The 22573-nt window shown below is 37.6% G+C and overlaps 2 protein-coding genes across 2 annotated transcripts in view; one reads left to right on the top strand and one right to left on the bottom strand.

Moving 5' to 3' along the window:
- The window catches only part of LOC137281471 (26S proteasome non-ATPase regulatory subunit 1-like), a 274250-nt gene that overhangs the window by 80276 nt on the left and 171401 nt on the right, over nucleotides 1-22573 (bottom strand). The gene's annotated exons all lie outside the window — the stretch shown is intronic.
- The window catches only part of LOC137281472 (5-hydroxytryptamine receptor 2C-like), a 50265-nt gene continuing 33062 nt past the window's right edge, over nucleotides 5371-22573 (top strand). The window contains exon 1 of the mRNA XM_067812716.1: nucleotides 5371-5569. The gene's annotated coding sequence lies outside the window, so the exon portion shown is untranslated. The remainder of the gene's footprint in view (nucleotides 5570-22573) is intronic.

The following is a 22573-nucleotide window of genomic DNA, read 5'->3' as shown; positions in this document are numbered from 1 at the left end:
CTTACAGAAAATTCTTTTTCCACAGCATGATCGTAATGTTACACAAGAATAACTATTAATTCTGGTCAGGAGTTTTCAAACTGTGCATGGACACATACAGAAGTATTAACCAGCAGTAGTCTAGCTTTGTAAACAGAAGTCATGGTTCATTGTGGGATTTGTGGTAATCTCCAGGTAGCTCTTCCATCACAGCTTCTAACAAGTTCTAGCATGCATTATATTGGAGCATAATGTGCCACAGTATCTCACAAACATCTCGCCATCATGTCGTAAACGTTGCTAATGCAGTTCATGCTGGGATACTCCTTGGTAACATATTGTTTTCTGACAGTCACTGTTTTTGGTTGTGCAACAGGGAAAGGTCATAAGAGACCTACTAGGTACAGCACCTATATCTGCGGAAAAGTAGACCTACACCAGAGCCCTGTCACCATTAACTACAAGGCTACTTCCCCTGACAGTGGAGAGAACGTGATTGCATCATAAAACCAGCTTCAGTAATAAATCTAAGTCTGCTTCAGGCAACTTTTGGATGCTGAGGCACAAATGTTCATTACCACTTTCTTTAAACACATTTCGAGATCTAACAAATGACAGCTGTTATCTTAATTAACTCTCTTGACTAGTTTCCTTTGTAGCTAATTAAACATTTGGACAGAGCTTAAAACAGAGTAAAGTGAAAAGCAGAACTTGAAATGATTAGGGGTCCTATGGCTTGCTCCAGAAATAACTGATGTTGAGGACAGCCAACTTTTCAACATTAAGGCTACAACAAGGAATCAACTTTCAATTAGGAAAAAAACTGAAACTTTTACTTATATGGAACCAAACCAAGTTAACAGATCTGCCACTGGCATAAATACCACTGGAAGAGAAATTTTCACCCATACAATTGTTCTTTCAGCTGTGTATCTTCAACAATGACAAATGAGGTCAAAGTAGAAGTGAAAACAATTGTTTTGGTGGTTCTAAGTTAACTTTAAGAACAGCATTCAAGGTGATCTTGAGACAAGCCCAATGTTACAAAACAAAAGATGGCAATATTCCATTAATGAAGGGAAATGTTGCTGCAAATATTCAGATCTATCGATCCCCTGACATTGAAGCTCACTCACTTGCTCACTCGCTCACTACAGCCAAGACCACCCACTGACGGTGTATAACAACCTGGTCCTAGATTGTCAAACCTCTCTTTGCGCCAACAGTCCTTATGACTATCTTAGTGCTAAGAGAGCTTTGAAAATCTAGGTCTTGGTATTATATTAATCTGTCTGATTGAACTGCCACCTGTCCTAAACATCTGACACAAACATTCTATACCATCTGAAACACAAACACAAGGACACAACAGATTCCGCCCAATGGTATAGATCTATGTGAAACATACACACTCAGGTGTAATTTTACTGACAGACAACGAAGAAATTTTAATCTTCAACATTAATTCCATCTCAAGTACACATGACAATGATTAAATGCAGGTTATTGGATATGACCTATGACAAACACTTTCACCCATATCATGAAATAACATGTGAAACCACAATTACACGTATATATTTATTCTACCTTTGCTATGTTAGAAAGTCATAACCAATGTACAGGCCAAATGTCAGTTTTCCAAGATTTAGACATGATCTGTGATGTCTGGTAGGCTAAAATACACACAGAAAGGCTGAAATGTTTTTGGGGTTTTTTTTTAACTTTATCGGCATGCTGGACTGACTGTAAACCATCTCATCTCTCTTGCCCTAGAACCATTCATCACTGACACACATCATGATTTTTATCTTGGCCTACAGTGACTATGCTTCAAGTACACTAAAAACATCAACCACTCACTCCTTCAGAAACACCACCATAAACTGACCATGAATGAACAAAGATAATCTTCTAACTTCCCACAAAGCATTAAACTCCAATCTTGAGAAATTATCTGTAGACAAGCAGTACACACTCATAATATAAAGCCCCAGAAACAGATGTGAAGATAAGTCACATAGTATGTGCACAAAACACACAAACAGATAACATTACAACATTAAAAATGTATAAAAACCATACCGAACTACACAGACTACATAGCTTCATTCAGAGGAATGAAGAAGGTGTCGCCATATTAACTAGTACTGATGCTGTATGGGCTAACAAGAGCTGAAGTGACAAACAGTTCCATTTCTTTTCTACTCACACTAAATACAACAGGTCTTGTGAAGAATCATAGATTTGTGACAGACATGTCACTGGTGTCTGGGTCTAATACATGTAGGCAGGTCATGACAGACAAGTCACTGGACAAGTCTGGATCTAATACAGGACAAACAGGCTGTGACACACACTGATGTCTGGATTTAATACAGGGCAGGCAGGTTGTGACAGACAAGTCACCAGCTTCTGGATCTGATACAGGGCAGGCAGGTTGTGACAGACAAATCACTGGTGTCTACCTCATGATCTGGTGAATTTGGAAAAGTTTTTCTGTGTCACGGAAAAGTTTTTCTGTGACACAGAACAGCCACCAAGAAGGCTTGCTGGTAATCAGGGTGAAGAACACTATCATCAAAATTACTGTGAATCACACAATGTCTGGTGGTGAGGAGAAACACTCCTAGATCAACACACCCATACAGAGAAGTGCCGCCATTTCACTTCCTAGCAGTCTGGTATGTGGTTGGATGAGTCTAAAGGTGCTGTGTTTAGTGGTCCCATCCTGATCGTTATCCACTTGGGTAAATGTGCAGTTGAATTAATGGAAGAACTTTTGGTATGACACACGTCTAATTCTGACAGAAAAGGTAGAAAATAGAAATAAGGAACTATCTGACATTTGGGACTAAACACATAAAGCCAATAAAAAGCGACAACCCTTTTACAACTATCAGCACTTCCAAATCGGAATACACTTGCAAAAGTATATCATCGGCAATTAATTTGGGTATGTGGAAGGATGGATGGGTGGATAGATGGATGGATGGGTGGGTGGATGGGAGGATAGGTGGATGGACAGATGTATGGATTGATGATTGTCAGGAGCCTGATAAGTACATAGGTTCATAGATGGAGGAAGAAGAAAAAAATGATGGATGAGGAAGTAGAGATGGATTAACATTCCTCTGGAGAAATATTCAAGGGCATGGTCATTTCACTGATCAATCAGATAAATCAAATCTGATTGACAGAACCTGAGTGAATGTATCACGACCATATTCTTACATGTGACCTGTAAAGTAAAGGCGATTGATGCCATTCCAGCAGCCTATTGCCCTATTCTATGAGGCCAAGCTGTCAGTACTTGCATCACAGGACATATACATACTGCCCTCACATCACATTAACATTAAATATGTCACTTCTCTGATAAGTTTATAAACTACATGTCAGACATTACAACAGTGTAATAACCTCATTTTTATCATTAGAACACAACCACCCAACACAGAACACAACTATCCAACATACAATACAACCATCCAACATACCACAGAACTATCCAACATTCGACACAACCACCTAACAAATTAAAGTTTTGTTCATTTAAACCATTGATTTTGCTTTGATCTGAAGGTTTCATAATATAAGTTGGTGTTAGAATTAAAGATTTCAGCATCATGATACGTATTGTATCACTACCCTTATATCGTGATTTGTATCGTATTGCAGCTTTAGTGCGCACAGCATCATTGTGACTAAAATTATAGCATCGTGATGTATCACCTAACAAGTTGCATGAAAATACTAGCACTAATTACCGCCAAACATATAACGCATTACAGACCAACATATAACACATTACCGCCCAACATAAGACACAATCACCCAACAGAACCTTCCCCAGCAATTACGAACGACCACACATTTACCATAACTAACTCACCAAGTACAGAGTCAGGTACTGCCATTGCACTGACCATAGCAACTTGTATGGAGCTTTATGAAGTTAAGGTTGTTTCAATTTAATACAGATAAGATTATTGCCAGTAATCAAACTTGTAGTGATGAGGCTGACTACAGTATCCACCGAATCCCTCCTACGTTCTGTTTACACATATCCAAATAATGAAATCAGGAGATGGTCATTCACTCACTTGTCCCCAGGCAAGGCACATAATACAGACCTTCTCTTTCGTGAAATTCACAATGGTAATTAGCTGTACTCATTGCTCAGATAATTGATCCCAAACTGTAATCTAATAACCAACAAGACATAATGCTTCTGAACTCCAACGAGAAGCTGTTGGCACAATACCCCACCAGTGAGTGAGTGAGCTTGATTTAACACATCTTGGAACACACTGTCAGTTTACGTGGGAGGAGAACCCAAGTGATACAGGTCGTGCACACACGAGCCCATGCTCCGATGCTGTACTGCCTGCTAAACCAATGTATGTATAGTAATTCTATCCTCTAAAGAGACAAGTCTAGATAACTGGACAGGATGCCAGTCTGTTATTTAGATTAATTTTTACAAATTGTTATTTAAATTATTAATCATTACCTTAGAGATTAGTGCAGTATATTCACACACCAAGAAGCACTGGAAAAAGTGTTTAAAAAATTTACTTTTTTTTACTCTTTTGAGGGGCTTCTTAAAAAGTCAGATAAGTAAAGAAAAAGAAAAAATGTGAAGTGTTTTTTTCCCATTGTCATTGTTCCTGAATATCCAAGTCAGCCAACACACCATGGGTTACATTTCAATTTTTAGTGAAAAAATATGAAAAAGTTCTCTAAATGTGTTCAACAATTGTATTGGTGATCCAAAATTAGGTCCACGCAAAAACAATAACAATATCAACTTTCTGCATGTGAGTATCCCACAGGAGTTGCACTTACATAAATCTCTTCCAGTTGTGTTACATAACTACAGACAGGGCTAACCCACATGGCTTTCATTACCTGTGAAAAAACCAGGAGTATTTCAGTTGAACAACACTACTCTTGAATATACATACATAAGAAATGAAGAGTGTGTGAAACTTTATATCACAATATCACTGACAGTGTCTGAGAAGTTGAATTTTCTGACATAAAAAAGTAAAATCACAGTAAAATACTCAGATGTCACGCGTTCCCATATATATTTTAGAATGTGTAAACTAAATACCTGTATAGTGACAAGCATCCTGTATTTGCGCTTGTGACAGACTCCATATAATTCATTGATCAACAACATTTTAACATATAATACAATATCCCAAGCTTCCATTAAGTCTCATAAACTCAACCACAGTCCAATAATTGGTTTGGAGTTCCAACAAAACTGTCTATAGTACTTGATCCAATCTCCCCATTAGGCCAGTCCAGCCTAGCTCCCCTCATCAATAGTGGCTTCTCCCAAACCTGAATGGACGCTGAGATAGCGAGAGTCTCCTCTCTATACTATGCAGTACTGCCTCACAGAGAGTGAATCTCACAATCCAAGGGAAAACTTTATGGTTTTGCATCAGACCGTATAGCACTGGATACAATTTCTGTTTTATAAAAAGATTCACTCGGATATGTAAGAAAATATTTTTGTAGCATTTCAGACATGTTGTGGATTATACTGTGGACTAAACAAAGCAAAGACCAGGTGAGCCAATATGTTTTACTTAATGTTTTTATTTGAACACAATATTTCAAGGGGACGAAATAAATATGACATGGATCTATATGTTTGCTTATAAGTTAACTGTTCCAGGAAGACTTGAAGATAACATTTTACATCACTTTCAGAAAAATATATCTTGTTGGAGGAAAAATGAACAAGTTGTGTGAAACTGCATTCCTAATTTCTGATTACTATCAAAAATAAAAAAAATCATAATTATAAATAGTACAAATTTGTTTTTGTGTTGGGGATGGAAATACATATAAACATACCTTTAAGGATCAAATGTTAACAGAGATCTATACCTCTCACACAAAACAAATGTCAGGTGGGACCTACAGTTGATGCCAGAGGCATGGACATATCCCTAAACCAAACTGGCTAAGGGCAAGTTAGCTGGGAAATTCTTGTATACATAATGAGATATTATTTTGAAGGGTTCAGCTTGTAAATGATGACAGAAAGATGATGTTAATATACCACATGTGCTCTGACGTCACACTTACAGTTGATTCTTATCTGTGGAAGAATCTAAGAAGAAAAATGCACACAAAAAGTGAATACCTGCCATTGCACACTCTGGTAGTCCTCCAAATGTAATACACTTAGTAGCTGGGCTAACTCTATCTATATCTGAATGTAACAACCAGTTTGGCCTGCGAGAAATGTTAAGCTTCAATACTGACTGAATCTGGAGGCAATGAGAATGTACAAATTGCCCGCAAACAAAACTGCACTTGAATGGCTGAAACATTTTCCAGCTTTGAAATGGCAGCATTACTAACATGTTAATTCTGAGCAATTCTGAACAAAAACCAGGAAAAAAAATCACGTTTTCCAGTATTATGAAAACTGGATAATGCAATCATTGGAACGATAATTGTATGGTATGTATAATTACTGAGAAGATCAATGCGTTGGTTGTGATGCTCTTCACATTATTGAATATCTTTTTGTGATTACTGGCAAGGCAAACATGCAGTCATCTGCTCATTATTAATCTATCTCATAAACACTTCACATTACATGCACAAGAAGGTTAGCTCAATTGTACAGTAACCGGACGTCAGAAAGAAAAAAAAGCTGACTATATTTATAAGAATGTTGATCAAAGTGTGTGAATGGTCAGTGCCATCGCTAAGGCAGGACACACTTACCCAGTTTGGGAACAGTGATGGTCACCACAGGTCCATTCACACAGTTTCAAAATCTTTTTTTTTTCACTTGACACCAAATGTAACCTACTTCAGAGGAGAGCAAAGATACTCTGTGCTGGTAACTGCTGTTTTGTATTTCCAAATGAGTCTTAATTGTTATTGAGAAAACAAGTTACACCTTGTATTTGGTGTGCACTGGACTTCATTTGGGCTAGTTGTAGTTGATTGGAAAGTGATAAATGAGTCGTAATCTAATTTGATTCATCAAGAGATGAATGTTGGTAGTTCCCAGTTATATGAAGCTTCAAGCACGAGGGTTTATGTGGGTGAGCTTCTTTCTTGCAAGCACTTTCATATGATGTTGGAATATACTCGGTTTTCTCATTTGTCCTTTTTACAATTTGGGTTGATAGTACGATTCATATCACAACTTAGCATGATTTTTAAAGAGTGATTTTATTTTTAGCCGTTTTTACCAAATTTTCCGGTCATATCACAGTGACCCATGTAGAGAATTAAACCCAGATCTTCAGCATGATGAGCGAACACCTTAACCACCAGGCATCCCAACTGCCCATCAAGATTTGTTGTAATTCCAGCAATGCCATTTCATAACAAATAAGAAAAAATCACACTGAGTATAATCAAAAATATATATATGATATGGATGGCTATTAGATATTGGTTTAAGTATTACCTCTCAATGAAGGTATTCATTAAGTGTAGGGGTTTGAACAACATCATAATGGCTGATCTAGGAGACTGCAGGAGGGGTTTCTTGAGGCTATCACTGAACGTGTTGCAACAGGTTGTTTAGCATAATTGTTGAATTGGATGCTCATTTAAAGGTGATTTTAAAGTGGTCTTGAAATAAGGCTGAAGTAAATTCGGAGACTGCTGGTGTTAAGCATCTCTGATGAGTTCATTGTCAGTGAAGGAAGCATGCTGCTTCTTTGTGATGGGCTTGCCTACTCCAGTCCACTGAGATGGGTGGTAGCCAAGATATTCCACCAGAGGCATGCACTCAAAAACATAAGATTTTTTTCCTCTCTAGAGACACTGATTTCCCGATTACAGTGAGTTAACAATCATAAAAACAATCCTGTATTTGTTTATGCAAGGGAATTCCCAGAGTTTTCCCAAGAAGGGTAGAAGTAGTCAATAGTGCTTTCATCATTTTTCAAGTATAATCACAGGAGGGGGTGAGTGAGTACGGTCCATACTGCTTCTGGTAATATTCCAGCAATAATAGACATAAGACAATGTGTCCATGTGGGGAATCAAACCAGATCATGGCCATGGCAAGCAAACACTTTAACAAACCAAGCTACCTATTGTCCCTATAACCATAAGTCTGTCTTAAAAAGAAAATCATGTGTTCAAGTTATCGATGTCCATGTGAAGTCACACCTGTACCTATGGTTATTGTGTTGATAGGATGATGATTGTGTCAGGACGACGATTGTGTCATAATGATTGTGTCAGGACGACGATTGTGTCATAATGATTGTGTCAGGACGACGATTGTGTCTTAATGATTGTGTCAGGACGACGATTGTGTCATAATGATTGTGTCAGGAAGACGATTGTGTCATAATGATTGTGTCATAGATGACGATTGTCAGGATGATACACTTATTCACCCAGATACATCACATCGATGGCCGAGTGTCCCTTAGTGACAGCTCACTTGTATTTAATACAACAAAATACTGCAAACTTTGTACAACTAAACAACACACACCATGAAAACATTTCATTCATTTTGCCAAAGATTAAACCTGTATTTAGACCAACATTTTAGCATTTAGTTCCACCTCTAGTTTTGATTTTGGAAAATCTTTCTCTGCCAAACCAGATCCCACACAGTACAGAAAAGGGGACCAAGTGCATCTGGAGGATATAGTAAGTGATGCCTTGACTATGGGCCAACACATGTAGATATAAATGTGTATGTGAACATACCTGAGCACATTATTGCTCGAGATGATTATCCTGTACTGAATGGGTCATGGGTTTATGATACTGCTGGTGACTACATATGCTGGACACCAACACAGAGCTCGGGAAGTGGCTGATATCTGACACTGGCCATAAAATACCCAATCCTATACACACAAGGCTGAACATAAATACAGTATTTTGTGTATAGTTCCCATCCTAACATAGCTTGTAATTTTCACTGGTACACAAAAAGTCTGTTTGTATCACAAATACAAGTTTCTTGCACAGAATTTGTTCTGTACATGTCCATTTTATTCATTCAGTGACTAAGTCATATTCTAAACAATAAAGTTTCAAATCACAGTTTTGGTAAGGCTTCACATACAAAGATGTTAATTTGCTATTGGTCAACATAGAAGCCTCATATTCAGACCAAAGACCTCAAAAGAACATTTCTTAAAATCCATACAATCCAAGGCAAATCCCGAAGCAGTCATTAGATTCTTCTACTGAAACAGTAGTCACATGAATAGTGTCACGTTGAAACATCAGCTTGTGAAGAACATACGACAAACATTAGTGAGTGACAACTTACCTCAATTAAAAACATGCCCCATAGTGATGAATATCTAACACAAATAGCTCCCTGTGATAACTGGTCTCAGTCAGAAACCTGATTTCAAGATGAGTTACAAATCAAAGCAGTATTGAAATCTGGTGTTAGAATTGATACTGTCCTTGTGAAACTACTTTCAAACTGATGATACTGAAATATATCAAGGTGATTATTGGCAAATGATTTCAGAGAATATGATAAACAAAATTTGTAATCAGCAACACCTTATCATCACTGATGCAATGCACAGCCTTAACATCTGAGTATGCTATGAATGCCTTGGTTATAAAACAAACAACCATCGACCTCAGACAAAACAAACATGATAGTGGATTTACCAGCTAGACTGTGAAAACATGGAATCCAACTGTACTTAGAAATCACAATAGAACCATGCCATAAGTCAGTATTTATCAAATGTGGAACTCCCAATGTAACAGCTGCTACAGCCTGTTGCCATGACAATTGGTAACAACATTACAACTTACATGAGCTGCAGATATTTTGTAAATTGCCTTAACAACTTTCATTGATGCAAGCTGCCTTGAAACATAAGAATTATGTGATAAATGCGAATTATCCACTTCAAAACCAGGAATCTTAACTGTCTACCTCACAATCTGTGAAGTATATTTCCTGTGATGTGCTCATGCAGTTCAACTGTGAAGCACCAGTATGATCATAAATTCTGCAATTCTATGAAAATGTATTACTCTGGAATTCATGCTAATCCCAAGAAAATAAGTCTCAGAAAATATGCGATTTGAATTCCAAACTAAGCAGGAATATCGACAGAAAGGTTGGACATGCCGGCAGGCATTGTCAGTTCAATGTAAATCTGCCAACAAACTAATTGCTTTCAGGTATTGTTAAAACTTAAAAAAAAATTTATTGAGTGAAAAACAGAATAATTTGATACTAATAATTATGTGATGCACATGTGTGCTAATTACAGCAGAACTTGTTAAAAATGACATTTAAGTTTCCATCAGACACAAATGGCAGAAAGACACTACGTTTAACAGAAAATCAATTTTGGGATGCATGAGACAAATTGACTCACTTCTACTTCTACAATGTGAACATGTTGACTACTTACCATAGTGAAACAGACCCTGCGTAACGCTCGAAATATAAACTGGTTTACCTAGTCTCTAAAGAGAATATCTATAATGAACAATCCATATGCTTTCAAACCAGAATCGCAGTGATGTGCTTGTATCAGTCATTTAGGTCTGTACTAAAACCAGAAATTGGGAAACAATACAATATTTACAGTGATATGCTTGGTCATTTAAGTTTGAAATAAACTATTTAAGGACAAGGTTGAGAAACTAACATTAGTAATCTAGGGACAGTGTTGAGAAACCAGTATTACAGTGGTACGCTTGTATCAGTTATTTACGTCTGTACTAAAATCAGGGACATTGTTCAATGGTCAGTATTGCTTACATCAATGGTGAAGGAATCAGGGACAGCCCCTGGAGTTATTGTCTTCCAGTTCTAAGATACGACAGGGATTATACTTTGACATTGTTGGTCAACAATCCCCACTTAACTCTCCGCCTTTGTCCTTGACAAGGGATCAGTGTCTTGTAATCTCATTTGGTGGGGGAGGCTGAATCAGTCACAAACGATCATCTTACCCAGGTTTACCTTGAAAGGATTGTGACTGATGTTATATGATTCAATGAAGTCCAGGAGCTTTCAAAGAAACAAAATTATCATCATGTTTGTTTATATTCCAAACTAGTTGATGGAAAACCAGTAGAAAGTGTTGCTGTCACACTGAGATATCTTACATTATTCAATGAAAATTTCAGACCCTTACAATGAGCACTGCTCATGAATAAGTGAACCTTAATGCCCTCAAGGTGTCTTGCTATTTTAAAGAATCTATGAACCCAATGACAATTAACACTAGCCTGGGTCAAATTCTGACCTCTTCCATGAATGTCATATTTCATGAACACTGCAAAAAAATTGTCCGTTGAATCCCCAACCATTCAAAGGAGATAGATATACTAGACACTTCCATAGATCCTGTTTGCAAAGTAAACTTGATTGTCATATTCATATCCATATTCATTATTCCATTAAAACTACACATACTGGAGGTTCTTTATTGTCAAGCACTATCCAAGAAAGGAGACAGTGAACATAATCACCCCCACTCTTCATGTATTGTTAATTCAAGACTTGAGTAAAAGTCAACTTGTATTAGACAGACATGGCATCCTAGACTGTCCCTCCTACAAGCTGCTACTGCCTTAGTACACAAGCACTGCCACTATCAACTAAAGGCTTACACTAATACTAATGTATTTGCCTGTAGTGAGACAGTTAGAAGTCTTTTAGTTTCCAATTGCTTATATGTGCTGCACCAATTCAGGGCTATCTGAAAACACTTACTTTTGGGTACGATTCTTTATCAACCCTTCAGAAATGTAATAATCTTCATCTGGGCATGCAATGTTGTAGCAGCTGACGAAAATGTGCATTTAGTGTAATATTCTCGTGATGAATATTTGGTTCCATGTTGTTATTTATCAGATTAGCGTCAGTGCCAATATTCTGTTAACCAACAGTGAAATATCAGGTCTATTTGAGTCTAGCTGTGGAACGATGTTATCTCCAGTCACAGAGTCCAGTCCCCATCCTCATCACTGAGTACCATAGGTCCTGCAGGAGTCCATGTAATCACCAGCATGTTAACTGCCAGTCTCTATCTCAAGTTGTGATTACATTTTAATAAGGATGTCGCAAAGAGATACTCCACAGACATTATGGGAGGGGAACTTCTGTGAATCTGTCAGCCTAACTATCAATAATCAGGCCATTTTCACCTTGCATCTACAATTTGTGATGACTTTGATGAGCTTCATGTCACACTATCTTTGCTCAATGATTCAATGACAAGCACTTCTGTATATTGCTTGAAATATTCATTACCTTATCGCCTCTCATAAGAGAACTAACAACGTTAAGAATATCCCTTAGATTATATACAGCCTATATATCCGAGTATTCTCGTACAGAAGTCATGCAGGCATATCAAATGATGTGACAAAAACATTTTCTACTGAACAAATCCATAGGCATCTACCATAACCATCCACTGAAGCTATTTTCTTCGTCTCCGATAACAGTCTCGGTCAGCCACATCACTCAGCTGACTGGAGACTTTACTTATTTCAAAGACTACAAGACACTATTTTCATTCCACTTGGACTATAAAAATCCTATCTAGCCCTTCAATCCTATCAGCAGACCAGTGACTGAACAGAATACACTTCCCAAACACATAAAGACTCCCAGTAGTGGGGTTACTAGCTCCTTGCCAAAGACAGACAGATAAGGGATAGCCCTGCACCCAGTGTTGCAGTCCCCTTCAGCTTTCCAGGCAGAGATGTGATTGTCTCAGAAAATGTGCTTGAGCCTATCATCTTCTCCACTGACCAAGTTGACTGGTGATGAGAGAGGATGAAGGAGGTGGAGTAACAGTGGCCAACCAGTGTTTCTGGCCCCAGGGTTAGCCCCAAGCAAATTGATCTTGTTTTCTGGTTTGTTTCAGGGGATTACAGAATCAAAAAAGTCTATATATTGATTTGACTTGGGAACCTGTGGCAAGTGAATCTTGCAGCTAAAACTTGCAAAGGGAAAAGTATCAGAAGGGTCTCTTGAAACTAACTTCACATAGACAAGAGGATTTGCACTTCTACACCTGTTCAACTCATTATAAACAGAATATTGTGAAGTATAGCAAAGCGTGGCTTGGTCTACTTGTGTGCTTCTTGTAGATTTTATAACATTTTTATACCAGAGTCCTGGTAAGACTGTTAAGCGCAAGTTCACAAAGAAAGAAAAAGAATTGAACTTTTCAACATCTCTTCTTCAAGCAAACTGCAGCTGACTTACGGTTACTCTAGGGAGTTATTTTTCTTTATTGGTCATTACTGGCAGCAATCTATCAGGAATTCACCCATAGTGATGACTAGGATTGTCATTACCATGCATAAATGTTTCTGACAAATTTGAATCGGATGACAGAGATAAGACAAACATCATGTAATTACATATTGAGGCTCTGCAGCAGCAACAACATCTGCAGCAACAGTTGCAATACTGAACCATGGCTACTGTTAAATATCTGCTGATTTATAACCAGGAACTACAGTGGAAACATCAAGTTAATAACATTAATTGGAAGTAATTATCCATGCCAGTCAGGGACGTTTATGAACATGATGACAGAGAGAAAAGTAGCACATTAAACAACACTGCTGGTTATTGAAGCATACAATCATTAATTACATCTTGCTAGTAGCATGAGACCCTATTGATGTCAGGCATAATACACTAATTACAACGTGTGCAGGCGTTTACATCAAATCAATATCATCAATATAATTACATATATTTACAAAATCAACATATGATTTGGTCTGCACTGAACCTTGGACAGTGTGTACCATCAAAGTAAAACTAAAAAGTACCACTTCCCTGTCACCAGTGAAAACTGAAATGATATCAAAAGAATTGGTCAGGAAAATAACCTGATCAGAAACAAGGGTTCTACCTACACAGTAAATTATCTGTTGTGATTAAAAGTCTAAAATTAGCGTAATTCACTTTATTTCAACAAAAACACTCCACAAATTAAGTTTGGAAACTTTACGTAGCATCTATTCAATCTTTGCTGTTTTGATTAAATGTCACAAGAAATGGTCTGTGAGGGTTATTTCAACACTGGAAAGTAAAGGTATTCATGAAGATGGACGTGTGTATAAGATGCAGCTGGAATGAAAAGAACAAGCTGCATTTGTTTATAAGCCAGCCAGGAGATAAGTAAAGAGCAAGTGATAGCAAGCAGGGAATAGAAATAATGTATGGTACAGAGGGCACACTGATAATTACAAATTACACAGCTTGTTGAAAGTTGTAATAGTCTCCTGAACTTTCCTCTTAGCATGGCAGTTGCCAAATATTGTTAAGAAACATGGATCTAAAGAGTGTTTGTGATTGCATGACTTTTTTTTTTCCAGAAGGTGTACATTTAGTTATTTTTCTTCATGGAATAGTGTTTTTGTTTGAAACACATGAAAACATGTTACCAATCTCAGGGTCAGTCTGGCATGAAGGATCAGATGTCTGGCGAGACACTTAACTTTAAAAGCATATTTAAAATGATGGAAATCAAATGGTGTTGAAAATTATGTTGCCTAAAAACCATTCTGGAACTGACTAGTTAGGCGTTGAAATATCTGTCACTATAAACATGATGAAACCAAAGAATTAGCCATATGGAAGGTTCATTGTACGATTATTCTTATGATGAGGGGAAAGAGATATTTCAAAATGATAACCTCAAATTTCCCAGAATTTTCTTAACACAACATGCATATAAATTCAAAAGCGTAAAACTGAAAGTAACCTGATACAGTCCCTTACACTCAGCTTGCAGCAGTGGCATTATGTGAGAACAATTACCAAACAGTATATGCTCATTTCTGAGAATAGCGTCTGCTCCTTACAGTTAAACACCCTAGAAGACGCTGGGAACCCAACCCATGCTGACTCATTGTTGTTACTGAGATCCCTGTATCTGTCACAGTCCTTCTGTCAGTGAAAACACCTGGAAAACCAAGTTGGACACAAACATCTATGCCATACAATGCGTGACAAGTCCCTGTTTGTAAGGAGGTAATCATGTGAAGATGACTGTGTATCCAAGTGGCATTTGGTAATTCACGCTATCACATGTGGTCTGTGTGGAGGTACTGCAGTGGACCACCTTTACAATTCCGGCTTTGATAGTCAGTCTTGAATAAAATATGAGAAGAAAAAATAGTTTCATAACAATTTCATGGCTTTGTCAACTTTGTCATTTCTTATAAGTTATTACCAAACATTAAAAACATTCATCATCAGCAACAGCTTTCCTTTCAATGTTTTCATTACCAGTGATTGTTAATACCATTTTCACATCAATACACTTATTAACATCATTACTTTTAAAACAATATATCAGTATACTTAGTAACATCGTTACATTCATTATCCCCACCATGATAATCCTGTTAAATTATGGTCAATGATATTGAAATACCTTTACTATGTATTGACTTAAAATGTTCAGTTTCTACCATGGCAACAAAATATATGAAAGGTAAACAAGAACAATTTGACTTATTTCAGACTTGTGAATCTGGAAAATAGATTTCCTGTCTTCACTCAAGTGTTAAAGCCTAAACAGAGCTTCGTCATTGTCTTCCTTGAAAAAGAGGTCTCACAAAAGTCTGCTACATGTTTGGTATTCAGATTAAAACAATCACAAAAAAGTAAAACAATAGAAAAAATATAAGGAAGTGAATGACAAAAAGAGAAGTGATGCGTCCTAAATCTGACTTTAAGTTTCTGAACACATGTGACCCAAGCTCCTTCAAAGCACCACCAGCCCCAAACATGTATTCTTATATAAAGCTTGGTATACATGTTCTAATTGTTCATGTGATATTCTGTATCTCAGAATCTGTGCCATCTGCCAACAGCAGCCAGAAACAGCATCTAAAGCTTTCTATATTCTCTAACTCCTGACCTCATCCACCATAACAAAAAGCCAAACCTGTCACACACGTTTCTCACCCAAACTTTTTCTTTCATGCCTTGGACACCACAACAAGGGATTACAAAATGTATTTTTAGAGGTTTCAGTGTAAAAGGTAAACTAGATCATCTCTCTGACTATCAGCAGTTCTATGAATTGGTCACAAGATACTCATGCCTTGGGCAACAGTCATTCAGGAATAGTCATGTTATCACAGCATCTTCTTGCTTCACATGCTTATTTAATGCTTTCAATTTAGCAGCCTATTGTCCAGAAGGACACAGTCCTCACTGTGTCCTGCTGGTCATTTCCTCTAATCCCTCTCCTGGTTATCAGATGTCAACCTTCAAGATGGGATGTGTTTTTGATCAGATAAAGAACAAATTATAAGATGACCATGAATTGAAGCTGGGCAATTACATAATTCTTTCCAATGAGATGGCTTGCACTTGTCTGTGATCCAAACAGTATTTTAAGTAAAAAACATCTTCTAAAGAAAGTGCCCAGAATAAATTCTACAAAATATTTTGTAAAGTTGGAAAGAACATACATCTTCATGGTCAGGGGTCAAGGACATCTCTCTCTGCAAAAATTATACTACCAATCTGAACATCAACATACAATTTGATAAACAGCTTTAGAAACATTTGGCACATGCAGAAGAAGGATAGCTGCTTCAAAGTGATGGCAGTAGGTTAGATCTTAAAGATTGGGACATCGTGGTAAACCATGTTCATCGTCAGCCTCTTCACTATTTGAGCAAATCTTTCTTTCAGATGGTGCATTGCCTTTTTCTGATTTGATGATAGGGGGCACTCAGTCTGTTTGATTAATGTTAAGTGGTACTTGACAATTTTGACAGCAGATAGGTAGTGTTTTCATTACATTTATCATTGCTGTGTAACTTCATATATGCTGCACTGACAGACAGGTGAGATTGATTTAGCTATAAACAATAGCTAGTGTGACAGAATCATCCAGTACACTTGGAATGTTCCTGACAGTTTATCATCAACCTTGGGTCAGGAAGGACATACCATGGGCTTTAAGGTTCAGGAAAGTATTGGACAATATATGATGACCTGTGTTCCATAAAAGAATGATAATCTTACCAGTAAAACATATACCTTTAAGAAAAAGTAGGGGATATTCCATTAGCAAATGCCAATGCACATGAGAAAAAGTAAAATACATCCATACATATGAAAAAGGAATAGAATAAACTGTCACATGTTCTCTTAATTTTTCTTCATCATCTGCATTTTATCAATCTTGCAAATCCATTATCCCCTACTTTTTTTAATGTTATGGATTACAGCAATGCTGTTAACATACAACTAACTGTATGTAAGAGAAACAGGAACTTTGAGTGCCTCATATATTCTCACAAGTCAGCTGAAACAGATATCAAACATGAAGGGGTAAGAAGTTCTAAAACTTGCATGACACAACAATCCACAAGAACATAATGCGGAGTGGGTTACCTCTGACATAAATAACATCACAAAGTACAAATATGTAGAGAGGTGAGGTGAAATAATGTTTTACTTCATACTTAATATTTTGCTCATATGACAACATGCATGCATGTGTATATGTGACTACTTGTACTAGCTGTAACTTTAGCTGGTCTTATAGTGCTAGCTCACTGATGTACCATACCACAGTTAAGAGTGAATACCCCATCCAGGCACATTATACTGACCCTGAACAGACCAGACCTTGTTGTACCACTGCACCAGGCAGGTAATAAAAAGTACCATACTTTAATGTCTGGGCATGGAACCTGCAAACCTTTCAGGTGTATGGGCAGATGCTCAAACCACTACACCACAGAGGCAGGGGGGAGTAGATGGCCTGTAAAGATCCCTGTAATGATGGCTACACAATTGACATGAAAGTATGCGTTCCATGCTCCTTCAGTATTGGACTCCCAAGTGTTCAACACTAAACAGGATTAGAGTAATACCATTCCCTGTTTGCTTGGAAATAAAGCCTAAGCAATGCCGATCCTAGATGTTTAACACTAAGGCAAATTGGGTACAGTCCCACAGACTATGGAACCGGACAATGACCTTGACAAATGAGTAAAGGGAGACTGATGGTCAACTACCCAATGAATCAGCTTTCTACAGTTCATAATCACAGTCACAAAAATCTTTCTCTATTGTCTTGGGGGAAATATCACGTCAAAAGTCCTAAATAGCCTCCACTTCCTTTGATTATAGCTGTCCAAAGCAGCTGGCTAATTATCATAATGGGTCTCAGATTCTTGAACCAAGACTGATTAGAGGATTTGATGCAAACAGTTTAGCAAGGCAGCACTATACCTTTTAAGCCTAAAATAATCAATGATACAATAAACGTGGCAAAATGAAAAGGAGAATTGTGATGATAGGGCAATCTATCTGTCTATGATTTACCAGGCCATTCTTCAGAGCCTTAGAATGGTATTGATTGTGCAACAATACCACGTTCTGAGGTAATGGTAGCCAATTAAACAGTCTTGAAGCAAACCCACTGATTTCAGCCTGTTGTTCTGTGTTCTTGTCAACCCAGTGATACAATGACGTCAGACTTACACGTGGTGTTATCATTTTGTGAAATTAACACTTGTAGAAAAAAGACCGTGTGGCAGTTCAATGAGTTTGCATAAATATTATTGTCCATGTTTGCAACCATATTTGTTGGACCAGTGGAGCAAAGCTTTCTCAAAAGGGGATCAATTTTCAAATGCAGAAGTCATTACAACCACAGATAATTTTAGACATAAAACCAGTTTGGATTTTGATAGGCAAAAAATACACACATTATTGATCCTTGAGAGAAATAACAATATTTAATGATCATACATAACTTTTTTGGATTTATTTTTTCACAAATTTGTAACCAATAATCAAGTTTGCCTTTCCTTTGTCACAAGACATTATGCTATCATTCAAAGAATACAGTCACTTCAATTTCCTTAATTCCATGAAAAAAAACTGTTTTACATATAAGATGAATATCAATCCAATTTCCAGATAAGATCAAAGATATTCTTTGCATTAATATCAAAAAGAAATAATGAATCAATGGTCTCTTTAAGTCATCAGTTACCTTAGAATTACACATTCACAATTCATCAGATTTGTTTTAGCATAGATTTATTTGACTAAGCAATGCCTTTGAAATCTTGATACTGCAAGATTTATTCAAAGTAGAACAATTAGTAATCTAGTTTGCATGACTTGAAAATATTGACATGTGTATATGCACTGATGTCATGAGTGCCACGTTGTCTGACATTCAACAACATTCCAACTATATTGGCTACAAGTATGGACAAGACAGTCTATTGACCAATCAGTATCATGAACAATCATGTACTTGATCTCTGTACAAAACCATGCTGTAAAACAAAGCCAACTGCCAGGCCCATATGGCCTGACTTCTTTCAGTTCCCTCAGGCAGCTGTATTGTAACCTGGAAAACCTCCTGGATGAAGTTGACATGTCCCAAGACAGCCTTGGGAGTCAGTCATCATAGTCTGATTCATTACAAGCTCGCAACAGGTTCTTTAAGTCTCATGAGGTGCTACTTCCAGTACAAAGCTGGTTCACAGCTCCCTTTGCACCCACCAACTTGTGATATGCAAGACGGGCCCAGTTTACCTCTGGTACAAGATTTCGGTCAAATGTCTATTATTTTCAAGAACCAGTCCTGGTTCCAAATTGTATGACTGCCACATAGATTTTACTAGAACGGATCAAGAGTACCATGTTTGGCTGTCATTATAACCTGACAGTTGTAATAGTCAGCTGATATTTGGGATGGTTACATCGGAAATCTGTTATTCCTGCAAGGATTATTGGTTTCTTACTATCAACAGACAGGGGCAGTGGAGTAGCCTAGATCGTCACGCCAAAGAACCAGGTTCAAACCCCCACATGAGTATAATTTATGAAGCCCATTTCTCTGGTGTTCCTCAGTGTGATATTGTTGCTATATGTGGTGTGAAAAACTAAACTCAGTCAGTTAGTCAGTCAACTGACAACAATGAGACAATTCAAAGAGGTATGAAACATCGTTTGTCACTTGAAGTACTTAGGTCCTGTGAAGTGCTGTGACCTACATACAGACCCTATGGTATCTTTGATCATGGGAAAAGGCCATGCAAAACTCAAGCATGGTGTTTCTGGGCTGGGGCTTTGGACAGACTCTTCATCCACACATGTGTAAGTCACACCTTTCACATGACAATAGGCCTTCTGGATATGCACAGCAAGAGTGTATCTCTAATAGCTGTCATCTAGCTTTCTGTCAGTCCCAGCAGGGTGTTAACATGCCTTAATCACATAACACCCTGGTTGTATGTTAAGTTATTGACAAACCTTAGGCCTATCTCAAAAACTAACAATTAAGGATCATGGGATACAACTGAACTTTTACTTAATTCAAAAGCTCAACCTGACCATGAAACTCTTCCTCTAAATCCCTTTTATTCTTCCTTTTATCAAATCAAATCATGAACACAAGAAAGTTTAGTTTGAACAAACAGGTTCAGTTACTTCCAGCTGTTCCAAACAAGGGCCATGTCTAGCTACTGGACAAGCAGTTCACCTTGTAATGTTCCATACTGCCTCCAGCCAAACTTCTTGAATGTCTAGACAAGAAATTACACATTTGTTGAAATTACCAGGTGACATATATTGGAGGTTAAATGGGGAAATAGCCTCTGTCAACATGGGTTAATTCAGTGTGGTAATCTAAACATGCCTTAAATCAACACTGAGACCCAGCAGTTGAAATGACTGGCTGAAGAAGTGATACATTGGCTTTGTCTACTTGCTGACCTCTCTTCCTGTCATTGTTAACGTGCTGATGTGGCCTGCATCCAGACACCCATAAAACGCATAGAAGTGTGAAAATAGTAGCATCTTCACACAACTTCAAACACTGACGTGCTTGGAATCCTTCTTACAATTTGCTGGTAGTAGTCGAAGGTGATGAACTTGTTCATTGATACTTAACTGACTGTGCACAGTTTCCATGTCTGGAAATTGTCCACCAAAAGACTTACTTCCACAATCATCCTCATCATCATCACAGCATTCACACTATCAAAATCATCGTTATTAGAATTTTAATCATTTCCAACAAGAACAGCCCAACCGTAAACACAATAACAATGACACATTGCATACTATCATCATTAATAGCATTGTTCTCATCATCATCAGCAGCAACATAACAACATACTGCATGATAATGAGTGTAACACAGAAACCATTCATAACTGTACATGAATCACAACACATATCAATCAATACCTCAAAAAGCAAACCAAGAAAAGAGAAGAGAATTCCCCATCTGGAGACAGGTAACAACAGGCATTACATTAACTGAAGTTACTCTGCTATAACTGAGCAGAAAGCCAATCTGTTTGTATAGCAAGTAAACAAATCCCTTGTCCCATGTGTTGGTGTTGGCTTTAGCACATGCCCTCAATCATTTAGCCACTGGACAATTAGGAATGGGTCATTGGCAAGCAAATGGCAAGTGATTTAGGGAAAAGCTTGTAAGTGTCCAGTCCTGGAGATTTACTTGAGGAAATCTAGACGATTTATCACCAACAACTGGTGAAAGCATGTAAATAGATTTATCTTTCCATGTAAAGGATGCAACACATCCAATGACTGAGCTCTCAATGATCTTTATAATCTACTGTGTTCCCGCACAGCTAGGAGATTTATTCTTCAAGACTGGTCAAGCTAAGGATCCTATTGATTATGTGAATATCCAAGCATGCCTCTTGAATGTGGAAATAAAAGGTGTACTGATTATTCCTGCTTTACAGCATCATGCTGGGTGTTTTGTTGCTTTTTGTCTGTTTAATATTCACCTACCATTTATAATTGTTAAACGAATTTAGAGAGATAAGCACTTCTCCCACTTCATGTTCCTTCTCCAAGTGAGGACATGCCATCCTTCACTGTTAAACCATCAATTTTTCAAAAGAAGAATTTCTTTTTTATTTTGACATTCTCACGATGGAACAGTGAATTTAAGGGTTTTTACTGATGTGTATTGACAGTTCTGGAGTGCTACATATCATGATGGCTCGGTCTGCTGCATTAGCAGTTCAACATTTGCACTAACCAGGAGATCACAGGACATTAGAAATGATTTTCCGACTTTGTTGTGCATGAGTTGTTTGTGGCACTTTCAGCATCATTCCTGCAATGTCATGATGTGGACACAGAATTGCCTCGCAGGGTACCACCACTTCACACTTGGTGATGTAGGTCAGATTTTCCCCAAGGAAAGCATAGCCTTGGCTAAAGTTCCAAGGGGAAACATTTGTCTAGAAACATTCAACACCTAAGACCTGCACAACCACCACATCTATATTCACTGAGCTACAGCAATTCCTTTTCCTTTTAAAATGAATTATTTCAGCCTTCATGTGATCTGTCTGTAGGGCACTGTGACCAATGAGCTTTCAGATTCGCACGGTATAACATCCTGAAGAGCCACAGTCAGGATGAAAAACTGAACCATTTACACATGTTACAAAAAATAACCATAGTACTCATAATGATGTTGGGTTTTTTTTTCAAATCCCACATTGATTTCCTCAATTTTCTTCCCCATCAGAAACACACTAACCCTCATGTAAC

This window comes from Haliotis asinina, chromosome 4 (genome assembly GCF_037392515.1).
Source record: "Haliotis asinina isolate JCU_RB_2024 chromosome 4, JCU_Hal_asi_v2, whole genome shotgun sequence".
NCBI classification, from domain to species: Eukaryota; Metazoa; Mollusca; class Gastropoda; order Lepetellida; family Haliotidae; genus Haliotis; species Haliotis asinina.
This window is presented reverse-complemented; position numbering and strand designations above follow the sequence as displayed.